The following is a 16,583-nucleotide window of genomic DNA, read 5'->3' as shown; positions in this document are numbered from 1 at the left end:
TCCCCATTTTCCAGTAGTCTAATCCAAAAGAAAAATGTGAGGACTATCCTGAAGACTCCACTTACAGGCAGTTGAAGAACAGACAATTTTTATGTCTCGGTGTTTCAGACCAAAAGCCACAGGCTTTTTCATTTAAGAATTCATTGTTTTGTTTTTAATTAATTTTAAAAATTGATATGTGTTTGCAATATATAATGACTCCATATATCATGGGGAGTTGGTACATAATTGTTATACACCTTATTTGTATTGTTTCTTATCCCTGAGCTCTCTTCTCCCTTGTCTTATCCAATTCCTGGTCCTTATCTGATTCCTGGTCCCCTTCCCATCTGCAAAAGCTCTATTTTTCTTTTTGTTCTTCTTCAATAATTTTTTCCACCCCTTTCCTTCCTCCCTCTCCATCCCTTCTTCCACCATCCATGTGAAAAAGATTTCCCTACTTTCTATTTATCTACCTTGTATTTTGCTATCTATCTATCTATCTATCAATCATCTATCTATCTATCTATCTATCATCTTCTGTCATCTATCATCTATGTACTTGGACTCTCTCTCTCTCTCTCTCTCTCTCTCTCTCTTGTACCAGGGATCGAACTCTGGCCCTTACACTTGTGAGGCTTGTGTGTTTTTATTTCATTTAATGTTATGGTTACAAGGTGCAACCATTGTCCTATGAATGCTTCAAGTTCCTCAAATTTCTCAGGTGAAGTCAGATAGCAATCTTATTTGGCCCCTTGTCCCCAGGAGCTACATATTAAAGAAGTTTCCTATTCTGGGTAAAGGGGAGAGGGAAATGAATCATTGAGAAATCAATAACTTCCTCTTATGATAGTATTTCCTCCCTCATTTTAACTCAGATTTTTGTAATTTGATAAAAGTTAGCACATTTTTCTAGAAGTTTTTATCTGTATCAATAGTCTGTATCCCGATCAGTGGTATAACCATGGAGAATCATGCAATCACTCTAGGGCACATATTGAAACACAGGGGTCTTTGAGGAACTGTTGAAAGTTATGCATCAAATAAATGAATTCGTCTCACTGACATGAAACATGCTTACCGTGTAAGGAGTTTACAGGGTTTAAAGTACTTCCAAGGATCTTTCCACAATTCACAAGCATACTTTTCCCAGGGCAAACTCATCTAAATCTTTAACTCTATTTTTACAGCTTCATTTTTTCTTTTTAAAATTTCATGCTTTGTTATAATGTTTTTGTTTGTCCTCTAAAAGGATTATTTATACCCGCATGTCACAGATTTTATGTGTTATACAATTATACAATGATCAGAGAAACTAACTGGCATCTCTTCTGCTACTTTCCAGATTTCTTTACTAGATTTAAATTCTTCAATATTGTATCACATAAAATATCACTGTGAATGAAACAGAAACTATTCTAACTTGGGTAGCACATATAATTAACCAGAGAAGTGATGTTTTCTTTCACATCTATTAAAAAACTGGAAGCCACTGTGCATCACAGAGTTTGTTTTTGTGTACAGAATGTACAGGCATTATTACAGTTAAATTCTAAAGTGCAAAAAGCAATGGTAGTTAAATATATTCTGGAAGTGGATTTTGTACTTAGTGCCAACATCAACTTTCCATAAAAAGTGGCTGAATTTTGTTTTTGTTTGTTTTGTTTTGCTTTTTTGGTACCAGAGATCCAACTCAGGACCTTGCACTTGTGAGGCAGGCAGTGGCACCACTGAGCTGAATCCCTGGCCCGAGTGGCTGATTTTTTTCTATCTTATTTCATGGATCAGATTTCCTATTTCCTCCTGAGTTTCTTATTTACCAGTAGAAATACAGAAGAGTTCGAATTATTTTAAATGAGATTGTAATGATAATATACTTCTACAGAAAAATAGCAGCAACAGAAGAATGACCATTTTGCCCATCATTATACTACAATCATCATTAAACAAAACATAGTGGGAGGCAAACCGAATTTATGACTCTGGGCATCACATCCTTAAACTGAAGGATTTAAAGGAGGATCCTTACAAAGACTGGTCCTGTGATGGTGCAGGGACCACAGTTTCTCGTGTGAGAGGCTTTCATTTCTGTTTGCTCAGTATATAACTCTGTACACCATTGAAATCTCTTGTCTTTTCACCTATTAAATAAAGTGTATTTCTTGTTTGTCATTCTTTAAACACCATAGAAATTTAAGCCTCATTTGCATGTCTTCCTGAGCTCTGACTTGTTCAGTTGCTCACTTCCCTATCTTAGGGGCTCCACAAGAGTGGGAGAACTTTATCCTACCCATGTACTGACTTATTCTATTGCTATACATATTCCTGATATAAAAATGGTATGCAACCAATGACTAATGAATGCTGATTAACTCTAATTGAATAAGTGACTGTTCTGTGACTCTAAGTAGAACACATGAAAGTATAGCAATAGTTATGCCCTCTAAAACTTAGTAACTTAAAATGACAATTATTTCGCTAATAAATCTCCAACTTGGGGATAGCCTATGAGGATCGTCTGTCCCTGGTTCATAAAATGTCAACTGCATGGATTCATTAGTGGAAGGATGTACTTCCAGTACAACTCACTTACATGCACCGCAAGACTATGTTGGCTTATAGCTAGGAGATGAGTTAGAGACTGTTGGCTGTGAATTTCAATTTCTCTCCATGGAGTTCTTTGGAATTTTTCATAGCACAGTGGCCTGGGTTTATAGGTTAAACATTTTAAGAAAAGGGAGATGGAAGCTATTTGTTTTTTTTAGGACATTATCCCAGTAAATTATTTGATCCTGACAATATAATGGTGATATTAGTATAGGGTACTAGCAATAAACATTCCTTTTTGGAAAAAGGGCATAAAGTATATGTTAGTCACTTATAGATGTAAAGCAATACTGAAATTCATCTGGGCACATATTCCCAGTCTTTTGAACAAGACCCAGTTCTATTTCACAGGAATGATTGTCTATGGCTCTTGTCTGTGACTGGTGAGACCCTTTCTCCACTTTCTGATAATCCATCCTTATCCATGGCCATAGGCACTAATTGCAGATTAGCCATTTCCTTAATTTGATCATTCTGTGCAAGAAAGTTGGAAGTTCATAAGTCTCTTCATTGTTACTGTCTCTGTATTCTTTACCACAAATTGATATGATGACTTTATAAAACTTTGTGAGTTTCTTATGTTTTAACATATAAATTCCACCAGGTAAAAATCACAGTTGCATTTCTTTATTTTGGATCACCTTGTGAAACCATATGATCATTACCTTATTATTATTATTTTTTTTGTACCAGGGATCAATCTCAGACCCTTGTGCTTATGAGGCAGGTGCCGGAACCACTGAGCTATATCCCCAACCCTACTTTAATACTCTTAAAATGACCTTTCAATTAAATTAGAGAATTTGTGACCTTCAGATACTAAGAAATCCTAGTAGCCATAAACTTAAAATTTTTTGAGTTTTAACAAAGGGTCTTACTTGAACATTCTTAAGATCTTTATTCTTAAATAATAATTTTCTGATAACATCTTAGATTTGATCTTTTTCCTGAAAACATTTATTACTTTGAGACTCTTTGTTGGGGGAAGTTGTGCTTGAGAAACTTGTTTATTTCTAATCTACTAAGTTCTGAATTCCTTCTATTCCCTCTAAATAATTATAAAAACTTCAATCACTCTTATTCATCCCTCCTTATATTTTATCACAGGTGGCACTTTTTATTGACTTACTAGAAATTTCCATGTGTTAATTTTTAAACATCTATTTAAAGGCTATGGCTTTACACAGTATTTCCAGCCTTTTCTAAAATGTCTAATAATAGATACATTCTTTTAACCAAACTCCACAGCATTTTCTTTATTCTTCAAACCCTCGCTTGCAGAATCATCATGGTCCTCCTACCTGTCAGTAAGAGACACTTAATCTTTTCAGGTTCTCTATACCACCAATTTCCAACTCAATCAAAAATGTTTTAGTTTCTGATTGTAATCACATTCTACTTTTATAACCAAGTTCTAATCTCACTAAATATTGCTGCACAACAAGCTGTATGGAAGTTTAGTTGCTTAAATTAGCAACAATTATTTTGCATACCAATCCACAGTTTTGGCAGAGACGCAGTGAGTTTAGCTTGCATATGTATTCTCTATGTATTCTATATGGGCTAGGCTTGAAAAGTTCAGCCAAGACTGAAGGTTCCATTGATAAGATTGCTCACTTCTGTACTGGCTAGTTCATGTGTACTATTGCTTGTATGTTGTGCTGGAGCTGTTGACCAATAGCCTTAGTTTTCCACATAGATTATCCAAGGAAGGACTGCACTTGCTCAAAACATATTAGCTAGTGTACGGAAGTGGATGTTCCAAAAAACAGGAAGTGGGAGTTGCTAAATTGTAGAGATCAGCGTGCATAAATTGATCCATCACTGGCTATAATCTGTTGTTCAAAGTTGTTTTTCAGACTACTTAGCTGCAAGGGAAAGAGGCATATTCCATTTCTCTAAGTGAGTCTTTTTGCTTTAAGTGCGACTACATTTAATTTCTACATATCTGGAAGGAAGATAAAGCCTGTGGATGAGTCTTGTTAGCTAAGTGTCTTCTGAAGATCTATCCATTTTCTAAATAGCTAATATAATCACAGGAAAAAAAGCCATCAAAATTTCCTTAGTTAATAACTTGGGCTCTTCTACTTTCCCGTCCGTGCTGCATCTCCGACGTGACTCACACAAAAGCAGCTCACGTGAGCCTCTCAGTGAGCCACCTGTGAGTGGCTGGAATGTGCTCCATTTTGCAGCCTAAGTGTTTAGACTCACTGTCAGCAGCGATCTGTCCAAGCTTAAATAAGGAGCAGGATGATGGAGTGCTAAATACACACCCACGTACTATCACATTTTTATCCCTAACCCCAAGCTTCTTTATTTATTTATCGGATGAATATTTATCCAACTCTCATTGTATCCACAAAAAAACATGTATACTTTATGTTGTAGACACTTGTACAGCCTCTGCCATTCTATCTTCTGCCTTCTATCCTTCATAAGTTTCTTCCTCTCTTCTAGCTTTCAGGAGTGGGAATGTGATGTGGTTTTTAAAAAGAACTTTTCATCTAGCTTCAGAATGAAAATGTAGAAGTATTGGGTTTGGATTAGGAAACCAAAAGAATGCATTTGCATTGATGTCTGTCTTAACAAATGCCCAGGAAACCTCCACTGTCTAATGAGCACCCAGGGAGTTTCTAGGAGGAAGACAATCTTAACAGTAATTAGAAAGCAACTCCTCTTTGGTCAACTAATTCACATCGTGTATCACCAGGGTTCTACTTGCTAATTGGGAAAATTATGGACAAATATTAGGCACAATGTGGTAATTAGATCCCTAGAAAGATGAAGATCTCAATTACCAGCCCAGGCACTGAGGTCAGTACTGGTGTAAAAAAGGAAAGACCACTGGTGGTAGTCTATCCATGGAGAAAGGGTTCTGAAGATATTTTTCTGGGAGAAAGTTTTCTTATACTGATTTAAAGAGAACCTGAAAGGTGAGGAAGAGTACTGCTGCAGTATAACAAGGCAGACAAGGTTCACCTACAAACCCTCACAGAAATTCCAGGAAGTGCCTGAGAATGAAAAAGCCTGTTTGCCACAGAGCACTAGGACTTTGATTTGAAGGAACGTGAAATTATTATATCTGTTTAGGGATTTCATTTTCTTTTATGCAGAGTAGTGGTAGTTGACTAATTTATTTGCATGTCAAATTTAAACATGGCTCAATTTTCCCATGAGCTAGTGATCTGCTTATCCCTAGGTACTAATAATGGAGAGGAGGCAGGGAAAGTGGACAGGCAGAGATGAGGTTTCAGAAAGAACACTAGTGGGGACTTTGCATGGTTGAATGCATACTATTTGTTCCTTATTTATAGTCTAGAATAAAGCAATTCAAAGATATATAGAAATGGGATCTAAGCTTTTAGTTCTAGTCAAATTTTAGAATTTTATTGGGGTTGTGGGGAGAAAGAAACCCTTCTCCATTGTTGGTGGGAGTGCAGACTGGTGCAACCACTATGGAAATCAGTATGGAGATACCTCAAAGAGCTGGGACTAGAGGTTCCATTTGACCCAGCCATCCCTCTGCTGGGTATCTTTCCAAAAGAATTAAAAGAATCATATGACAGTGATATATGCACAGTCATGTTTATAGCGGCACTGTTTGTAATAGCTAAAACTTGGAAACAGCCCATTTCTCCATCAGTTGGAGACTGGATAAAGAAGATGTGGTTTTTCTATAAAATGATATACTAGCCACAAAGAATGAGAAATTAGAATTATTCATAAGAAAATGGATGTATATTGAGGATATATTCTTAAGTGAAATAAATGTCACACATGTGTAAATACTGAATAGTTTCTCTGGTGTGCAAAACTATAATTGTACATAAGATCCTAATGGTATAATTGTTAATGTGAAATAGGAAGAAAAGGGCTAAAGGTGTAGGGGAAGTGGGAAGGGTAGGGGAAAGGAAATAAGGGAAAAGAAAAAAATATGAGAAAACAAAAAAACGGAAATCAAGTTTTTGTAAATAGGCAAGGGAGGATGGGGTGAAGGGAGGGCAGGGGTGTGGGGAAAAATGAGAACCAAGACCTGTCATGTAAAGGTACAAGATCCCAATGATGAGTGTAACTGTATTGTATACCTAAAATATACCAATAAAGTCAATGAGAAAAAAAAATTTAGAATTTTATGACATTTTTGTCTGAGAAAAGCAAGCAATAACAATATGGTTACTTTAATAGTAATCTAACATACGACATTAACTTTGTGCTTTAAACTTTTATGATGAAAATTTTTTCCAACAAGTTATAATTTATATAATTTATTAAAAATTTTCAGACAAGTTCAAAGCTATACTGATAATGGCAAAGTTAATATGATCCTAGTGGTTTGTATGGAAATGCAGACAAAGTAGTATACCTGATTGTGAAGCTGTAGGAAGGACTTCTTGAGTATGATTTATTAAACTAAAAATTTAAAGCAAGCCACGAAATTAAAAAAAAACACGAACAGGGAAACATGGAATATTTCCAAATGTTGGAGGTAGTACAAGAAATGACATTACTCAATAGTACATAAGATCCTCATGATATAACTGACAATGTGAAATAGGAAGAAAAGGGCTAAAGGTGGAGGGGAAGTGGGAAGGGTAGGGGAAAGGTAATGAGGAAAAGAAAAAAAAAACATGAGAAAATGCAAAAAATGGAAATAAAGTGTTTGTAAACCGGGAGGGAAGGAAGGGGTGAAGGGAGGGCAGGGACAAGGGGAAAAAATGAGAACCAAGATCTGTCGTGCAAAGGTACAAGATCCCAATGATGAGTATAACTGTGCTGTATTCCTACAATGTACTAATAATCTTAACAAGAAAAAAAAAAGAAATAACATGACTGGTCAGACTTTTTAAATTCTGAAATGTATGTGAATCAATATATGTGGAGGAACCAAAACTAATTCAGTATTAGGGAAAGGTACATTTGGGAAAAATAGGAATGACCTAAAATATTTTATAGGCAATTGAGGTTCATCTAGGTTTTGTTTGTTTGTTTGTTTTTACTACTTCGATAGAATCTTTCCTATAGAAAACAACTCTACTGTTATTGAGGAGGACGAGTCAGAGTGAGAAGAGATAACCTAAGGAGTCGGGTGTATAGTACAGACAAGAACTAGTTTGCTGCACAAAATAAGAAAAGAATTCTAGAGGTATTTCAGAGAAAGAAAGATTGTATGTGGAGGATGAAAAAATAGTGAGTGTAAATATTTCTTAGAAATTTACAGTTTGAATAAGAGTATTATGAAACTTTTTATTTGAATATAGAAGCCAGGGAAAGGAATACTGTACATTTGGGCAAAAGGTAGGAGAGGATAATAATGTTCTTATTTAAATGTATAAAATCTAGTAGCGATAATAAGTGTATCAGAGACCTTAGTGTAGGTACAGTATTTGAGCCTCTCTGTTCATGATTCACAGATAGATCCTGGTAATTACAGTTTGTTGGCCCCCTGAGTCAGGGATACCAATGGTGAGACATGTTACAGAATGCAACAACTGTGAATGCTGGTGAAATATTAAATTATTCTAGCTGTGTGTTTTCTGTAAAGAGAAATTGGGTTTCACATCTGGTAAGGGTTTGTGGAAGAATAATAAAGCAATCGCAGTAGTTTAAAGCAAATAGATTTTTTTTTTCCTTTCTTTTTGTACCAGGGATTGAACTCCTGTCTTGGTGCTTGTGAGGCAGGCAGCAGAGCCACTGAGCTAAATCCCCAGCCTAAAACAAACTGATTTTAATGGATGTCTGCATGGAAATTAGTTGTGAAAGGGAACCATGTTCTGTAAGGACAATCAATACCATGATTGATGGACACTTTTCTAGATGAGTAATGTCTCCCAAATAGATGTGTACATGAGGGTGAACCCTCAGATATTGGTGTCATTGCATAATATAAGTAATCAAGCTAAAATGTCAAAATAACAATTAACATAGATAAAGATTTTTTGAGGATTAGAACACTAGAAAAAATGAAATTGAGATTGTACACTGGGATAATACATTTATTTGAGCCAATGGGTATATATTTTCATGTAAACACTTGTCCCCAGATTCACTACTAAATCCAGAGACAGAAAAATAGCAGTTTGGGTACATACCAATTTAGAATAATTTATAGTTAATTTACGTTCCTTTTCTCTTTCCTATTTCTGTTGTTGCTTATTCAAACAAGACCGGCATAACCACTTTATGAGAGTAAATCTCTGATTCCTTAGTTTCGAAGCCTCAGGACCTGTTCACATTGGCTTTATTCCATGGGATCCACTCTTCATGGCTAATTCGTCCTTTGTCACTGAGTTCATACTGCTGGTTTTTTTCCAGCCTCAGGGAATTGCAGCTTGTGCCCTCTGTGGTCTTTCTCATCCGCTATCTGATCATCTTGAGCGGAAACCTCACAACCATCTCAGCCGTTTGCTTGGATCACAGCCTCCACACCCCCATATACTACTTCTTTTTAGGTGTTCTCTCCACTTCTGAGGTCTATGCAATTGCCATCCTGCCCAAGACACTTACTAACCTGCTCTCTGTACTGAGGACACTCTCCTTCATAAGCTGTGCCACTCAGATGTCCTACTTCCTTGGTTTTCTGTTATCACTTGCCTGCTTGTGGGAGTGATGGGTTATGATCATAATGCTGCCATCTGCCAGCCTTTTCACTGCGCCATTCTTATGAGCTGCAGAGTATGCAGCCAGCTGGCAGCAACATGCATTGTTAGTGGCTTTCTAATATCTCTGGTGGGCACAGCTTTGGTCTTCGGCCTCCCTTGCTGTGGCTCCAACAAAGTCAATGGCTACTTTTGTGATATTTCACCTTCCATCCGTTTTGCATGTGCTGAAACCTGCCTCAGTGAACTGGTTATGTTCATCTGTGGGGTTTTCATACTTGTTGTGCCCTTCTTCATCTGTATGTCTTATGGCTTCATTGTTCGCACCATCATGAGGATCCCATCAGTTGAAGGCAAGTGAAAAGGCTTCTCCACCGGTGCTTCCCATCTTACTGTGGTCATTGTCCATTATGGCTGTGCATCCTTTGTCTACCTGTGACCTTCAGCCAAATCTACATCAGGGAAAAGCAGGCTGGTGACGGTGACTTATACCATCATCACCCTGCTGTTGAACCCCATGGTATACAACCTCAGGAGCAAAGAGGTACAGCTGGTCATTTGGAAAGTGATTGGCCAGACGGGTTCTTCTTTTAAGACTTTATAATCAGAACACTGTTCCACGGTACTTACAACGCATTTAAATTAATCGAGTCTGAGATTATTTAAATCATGAGAGTGTATAGTCTATCTGTTTGTGTGGCCTGAGTGAATTGTTTGACATTTTATAACTTACTATTTTCCTATGTAAATCAGGGAAAGTAACGTTTTGTTCTCAGCATTATGGAAAACATTATAAGGTATGTGGCAATAACGGTCACGTCCATTAATTTGTCCTGTTCTTTTTTACTCCAAATATAGTTGCAATCAATATTCATTTATTAACTAAATAATTTTTAAAGCAATAGAGTGTTTGTTTTAATGGGTATTTCTTTTCTGGTATTTCAATAACTTCTGCTATTTATTTCTAGTTTTGTTATGTGTTAATGAGCCAACCTGATTTACAGTTTTATTGTTATGATTACTTAAATTTTATTATTGATTTCTTCTGAATTATGCCTGGTGAAAAACTTTAATATGTGTGATAGAGATGTCTTTATTTTAATAGTTGAATTTAATAAGCTCTTGAAGTCACCCTAAATCATTACTTATTTTGCATGTATGTGATCTGTGTTGGTCTCATAGTGCTGAATCATTTTACCGTATTAGGGTTAAGGGACTTTTTACTAATTTCAAACAATACTGATTTGTGAATTTTGTTCTAAAGCGTATTTTTAAATGTTAAATATGACATTTGGAGATTGAATGCAGTATGATCAAAAATATGGTAAATGTTTAATTTTAAAAATTACTACAACATAACACACATTGTCATGAATTCCTTTCAAAATACTCCTGCTTTCTTCAAATACATTTATTCCATCCTTCTTGCCACTCTCCGTAGCAGTTCTAGAAAACTCTTTTGTGTCTTTAGTTGGGTTCTCATTTCTGCCTTGATGTCCTGAGTTTATTCAAAGCATTTAGTTTTCATGGTTTGGGGAGGAGCTATAAGTCATCCAGTGCCAGATCCAGTGAATTAGTGGATGAGGACACACCACGATGTTTTTATGAGCTTGCCTTTTGGTTGGACAGCACTCAGCAGCAGGCTTCACCACATTTTTCTTTTAATCACGCCTCGTAAAGACACAAAGAACTGAAATTATTTTAGAAAGTGTCAAGAACAATGGGATAAATGTGTTTGAAGTAAGGTGGAATCTTTTGAGGGAGATTAATGGCAATGTACAGTATCTTATTGTAATATTTTAAATTTTTATTGTGTACTTTATCATGTGTACTTTAGTACATTTTTGTTTATTGCCTTCTCATATTCATAGCAATATTGATTTATGAATTTTTTGTGTAGTCTTTATAAGAATTTTTGCAGATTTAGCGCACACACACACACACACACATATGTGTGGCCTACCCATAAACACATTGAGATGATCACGTGACATGAGAAACAATAGCACTCATTAAGAAGGCCAACAGGGAGAAGGACATAAAGAGATATCAAAGCAATGATGAAAACAAAAATATAGGATGACTGACAGAGTTCTAAGCAGAAGAAAAAAAGTTCAAAAATACACCTGTGTACAGGGAGGAGAACAAATAGCAGTAATTACTTCATATCACATGAGTACATCTGGATATTTTCTTTGCAACTGGGTCACCCAGATTGGTTCAGCATCTGAATAAGGAAGCCAGTTCACTACACTTTAATAAAATATAATAAAAACTGTATTGCAGAGTGCTAGGAGAGTGAATGCCGAGTGTTCTCCTTACAAAATGAGAACTATGTAAGGTGATGCTTTTTGTTAGATTCAATCATGTCCTATTGTGTGTATATTTCAGAGCATTGTTGTACATGACAAATATGTACAATTTTATCTGTCAAATAAAAATGCACTAAAACATAAAAATGGATTACCAGAAATATGAAAAAATGTGAGTAATTGTCTGCTATGTTCCAAAAGATGTGCCTACTCATTTTGTGCCTGTGTTTCTCAGAAATATCAGATTCTACAGAAGTTGATTTCCATTTACAGTTCAGTTTCTATATGCACCTCATCACCCAGGAACAAAAAGTACACCGGTCAGCAATAGACTGAAGGCTTGCATTGGAGTGGCACTGGTCTATATTTCTTCCATGTCCAGATCAAACTGGAGGTTTCCTGTTAGGGCAATGAAACCAAAGATGCTTTGTGCTAGAGACATACAGGGAACCAAGGCAACTGTGAGTAGCTTCACTCAACGCTGAGGATCGCAGATACCTTTACAGCACGGAGCATCATCAGTCTTTCCCACACTCAGCCCCAAGGTGACTGCCAGGCTCCATCAGCTAGGAAACAAGAGGACCACCTTCCAGGAACTGATGGACGTTAGGAGCTACCTCAATAAAATGAAGAGCATTGTTTTGTGGGGCTCTTTTACATGAGTGTGTGTGTGTGTGTGTGTGTTTGTATGTGTGTTCTTCAACAATCAAGGGTTACTAAACATTTAAAAATTCTGAACATATAACACAGAGGTCTACATAAAAAAGAAAAAATATTCTCTGGGGAATATAAAATATTCAGAGAATAAAATAATAATATCTTCTTATAAAATATATTGTATCTATGAAAGATTTGTGCATATTATATGCGTTTTTTCCAATAAAGCACCAAAAAGTATAAAATCACTATTGGGACAACAATGAATTATAATTAAATTAACCACAAATAGGTAAAAAATAAAATATTGTAAATGATTCATTTCTTACTGCCTTTTCTCCAACAGAAATGATTTTCTTGGTTTCTTGTGTCATGCATTCATATTTGCACAGGTTCAAACATTATTACAGAAGAATTATAAAGGATATGTTCTCTAGTATTGTTTTTTGTTCAACTCCATATTTCCTTTTTCTGGTTTGGTCTTGGCTACCAGGCTCACTCACTCTTCTGCTCCTCTACTTTTAGACTTCGCTTTTGAATTTTTTTTTTCTCATTTCTAACTGCTTCCTGACCGATCCCTGATTTTCAGAACATTTCTTCCTACAAACACTCATGATTGAATTCTTTTAAATTCTGGGCTTTGCTATTATTTCCTGTTTTCTATCACTTTGATTTCTTTTGGCGCATTTTGTAATATTTGCTTGAAGTTCTCACCTACTTTGTGTGCACCTCTTCTGACTCCTGAACATTGTGTTCTGCAGGAAGCACACTCTGAGATAGCTTGGCATGGAGATGTTTGTTATAAATGCATGGGATGGGGAGAGTATGTTTGGTAGAGAGAAGTCAAGTTCAATGCCCTCCTGGTGGCAGTCCCAGCTGATCCAGCTCTACAGCTAGAACCACCATTCAGAGGTCTCCTGAGCTTTGCCTTGAGAGCCTAGGTTTTACTGACCCTGAAACCACCCCTGTGTGAGTGTGATCTGCTCCAAGAAAGGTTGCTACTTTGAACAAGGTTGTCTATGTTTTTGCCCAAACACCTGGGTAGGCTGACAGCTGAAGTCTGTCTTCTGAGATGAGTACTGTCAGCTGGGTCAACACGTCCTTAGTGGAGAAAGATCTGGGCAGAACCTCTAGGTTTTCACTACCCAAGCACGCAGTTATTTTCTACAGAGATGCTCTAAGGAAACATTTCTCTCATAATAACTTTGTGTGGAATGTGAGTATTATCTTCGACTTTGGTGTTCCTGCACCCTTAAGAAGAGAATCTTGGTCCACTTCTAGAATCCTAGTTCTGTGGTTGTGGGGCTCCCTCTTGTGTTATCATCCAGAAACATGCAGCTGTTAATAGGAGCCTCGGAACTTTCCTTGTATGTGGTGACGGATGTGGGCCTAGATTCAGTGTTTTGCCTGTGTGTAAACAGTTTTCTCAGCCACTGTTTGTTAAAGAGGCTAGCCTTCTTCCAGCGTGTTTTTTGGTTCCTTTGTTAAAGATCAGGTACCAGAATTGCCTAGGGTGGTTCCTCTATTATGTTCCATTGAACTTAATGTCTGTCGTTGTACCAGTACTGTGCTATTTTTTATCACTGTAGATTTGTGATATACTTTGAAGTCTGTCATTGTGACACCTCCTGCTTTGCTCTTATTAACCTGAATTGCTTTTGTTGTTCTAGGTCTCTTCTGGTTCCACATGAATTTTAGGATTAGATTTTCTAGTTCTGTGAGCAATACTGTTGGTATTTTGTAGGAATTTCATTACATCTGCATATCAGTTTTGGAAATATTGCTATTTTGACAACATCTGTTCTGCTTATAGAGGAATGGGGATAACTTTGCATTTTCTGATATTATCTCTGATCGCTTTTTCAGAGGAGTGTAATTTTCATTACAGAGATCTTTCACTTCCTTGGTTAGGTTAATTCCTAAGTATTTAATTTTTCTTGATGCTGCTCTGAATGATATTGTTTTCTTAATTTCTTTCTCAGTGGGGTCGTTCTTAGAATACAGGTACTCTATTGATTTTTTTGTGTTGGTTTTGTATCCTGCTACATTACTAAATTTGATTGTTAGCTCCAGGAGCCCTTCAGTGGATTCTTTTTGTCTTCCCTATAAAAGATCTCCTAACAATGATAGTTTGACTTCTTGCTTTCCTATATGTACCTCTTTTATTTATTTCTCTTGCCTTATTGTTATGGCTGATGATTCCAGTACTATATTGCACAGGAAAGATGAGATTTGGCATCTTTCTCTTTTTCCTTATTTTAGATGAAGAGTTTTCAGCTTTTGTCTATTTCATATAATTGATATATATCCAAATTGTCATTTTATGAGGTTATTCTAAAATTATTTGAATTCTATTGTTTATTTATATACACTAAATTAAATATTTGTAGGATATATGTATTGTACATATTCTGTTATTTCTGTTTTCTCAATAAGGCCTTTTTTTGAGACAGAGCTTTGCAGTATTGCCATAAAGGCCTTAACCTCATGAGTTTCCTGTCTCAGGTTCATGAGTAGCTGGAATTAAGAATTTCTTTTAATGATAATGAGCTTTTTAATATTTATTAAATTAAATTTATTCTATCTTTTATATTTAGTGCCTCCTGTGATTTAGCTGAGAAAGAGTTTCCTAAACCAAAATTAGAGAAAAGTTCCTGGGTGATCATGGTGGCACGTGCCTATAATACCAATACTCTGGGAGAGTATTGAGCCCAGTCTGAGAAACTTTGCAACTTGATGAAATCCCATCTCAAAAGTAAAAATAAAGACTAGAGTTGTAGCTCATTTGCAAAGGACCTGGGTTCAATCTCCACCAGGGGGTTGGGGGAGGGAGAGAGAGAGAAATTCCTTTGAATATGTTTCATCTTTTAAGCAAACATATTGACATGATTTATGTCCAATAAAAGCTGCCCATTTAAGTATATAGTTTGACATATTGTGAAAAGTATGTCCATACATACAACCACCACTGTGATCCGGATACAGAACATTTCCATTACCTGACCCTTTCTTCATGTCCCATTCTAGTCAGTTCCCTGTAGCACCACCACTCCAAGAAAATCAGCAGCGGCTCGCAGCAAAGTCTAGTTTGACATCACTGGAATCCCATCTTGATACAGTGAGGTGAGACGCAGTGTTTGCTTTTTGGCTTCTCGGTTGACAGTTTTTTTTTTTTCTTTTAGCACATTGACTATATTGTTTCACTGTCTTCTGGCTGTATAGTTTCTGCTGAAATTCCACAGTATTATACTGTATGACTTCTATATGAATAAATTTATGAGATGTTCAGAATCCAGTTAAGCGGGTTCAGTACTCCAAATGAGTGAAAAACTGACAATAGTTAGTAATGTTTAAGAAGAGCAGTTTCAGTTGGATTGTTATCAACCCTCACCCAAGCTTCAATAGCTAGTATGCTATCTTCTCTGTATAAGGGGACATAGTTGTTATGCTTTCAAATCATTATTTACTAATTTCAATACTGCATTATATTATCAATTCTGCACTGATTACTTTCTTTAGAATGGGTCCTATTTTTCTGACTTCCTTTATGTGAAGTAATTTGAGATTTTATCTAGGTCCTAAAAATAGGTAGAAACCCAGTCACATTAATTTGATAACTGTTACTCTTTTTAATTTTAGCATACAAGTAACTTCTGCCTGGAAGCTTGTTCTCTTAGGTATTTCATGTCGCTATTTAATTATTTTACATTTCTGGGTTGCTATGTGTATATTCCACATACATGTAGTCCAGGCAGAGATTTGGCCAAATTAATAATGAGAAAGTGGAGTCTCTTATGGTTTGTGTCTAGATGTCCCCCCTGAACCTCTTGCAGCCATAGAGCTTTTTCAGAAGTGGCTGAATCTAGAGTGTGTGTTGCTGGGATTAAGAGTGTGTGGTTATGAAATAAATCTAATGAATGGCTTGGCACCACCCTAAACCCGGTAGTCTGGGTAAGTTAAAAGGGGCAGAAAGATGCTCTTAAGGTCCCTTGTCTCTTTGGTACCTTTCGTCCTCCACGAACCGTTGCCCTTCTGCCATGTGCCACCCTGCCTTGGAGGCGATTGATTATGGACGGAAGCCTCTGCACACTGTGAGCTAAAAACTTTTCCCCTTTTAAATTTGGATGTCAGGTATTTTTTTCAAATCAATGAGAAAGAACTATGACAGAGTCTCTCTCTCTCTCTCTCTCTCCCCCTTCCCTCCCTTCCTCTAGCTTCTCACATTAAACAGTTTGGTAGTCTTCTTTCTATGCCTTATCTTTTCCACAAAGAGAACTTCCTATGGTCTGTGTTCATGCTGAAAATCACATCAAGCTGGGCATGATGATGCACGCACATAATCCCAACACTGTGGGAGGCTGAACCGAGACTGGGCAACTTAGTGAGACTCATTTTCAAGATAAAGAATAAAGAACTTGAGATGTAGCTCAGT

General features: G+C 36.6%; 1 long non-coding RNA gene and 1 pseudogene across 1 annotated transcript in view; both read left to right on the top strand.

The window, feature by feature from the left end:
- Window positions 1-8,847: 8,847 nt before the first annotated feature.
- LOC104855547 lies at window positions 8,848-9,823 on the top strand (annotated as a pseudogene).
- Window positions 9,824-13,466: 3,643 nt separating this feature from the next.
- LOC104855411 overlaps window positions 13,467-16,583 on the top strand; it is a 7,355-nt gene continuing 4,238 nt past the window's right edge. Inside the window, exons 1-2 of the long non-coding RNA XR_778404.1 lie at window positions 13,467-13,518; window positions 15,179-15,274. This is a non-coding gene — a long non-coding RNA (uncharacterized LOC104855411). The remainder of the gene's footprint in view (window positions 13,519-15,178; window positions 15,275-16,583) is intronic.

This window comes from Fukomys damarensis, unplaced genomic scaffold (assembly GCF_012274545.1).
Source record: "Fukomys damarensis isolate Sample0158 unplaced genomic scaffold, DMR_v1.0_HiC HiC_scaffold_19, whole genome shotgun sequence".
Lineage (NCBI taxonomy): Eukaryota > Metazoa > Chordata > Mammalia > Rodentia > Bathyergidae > Fukomys > Fukomys damarensis.
This window is presented reverse-complemented; position numbering and strand designations above follow the sequence as displayed.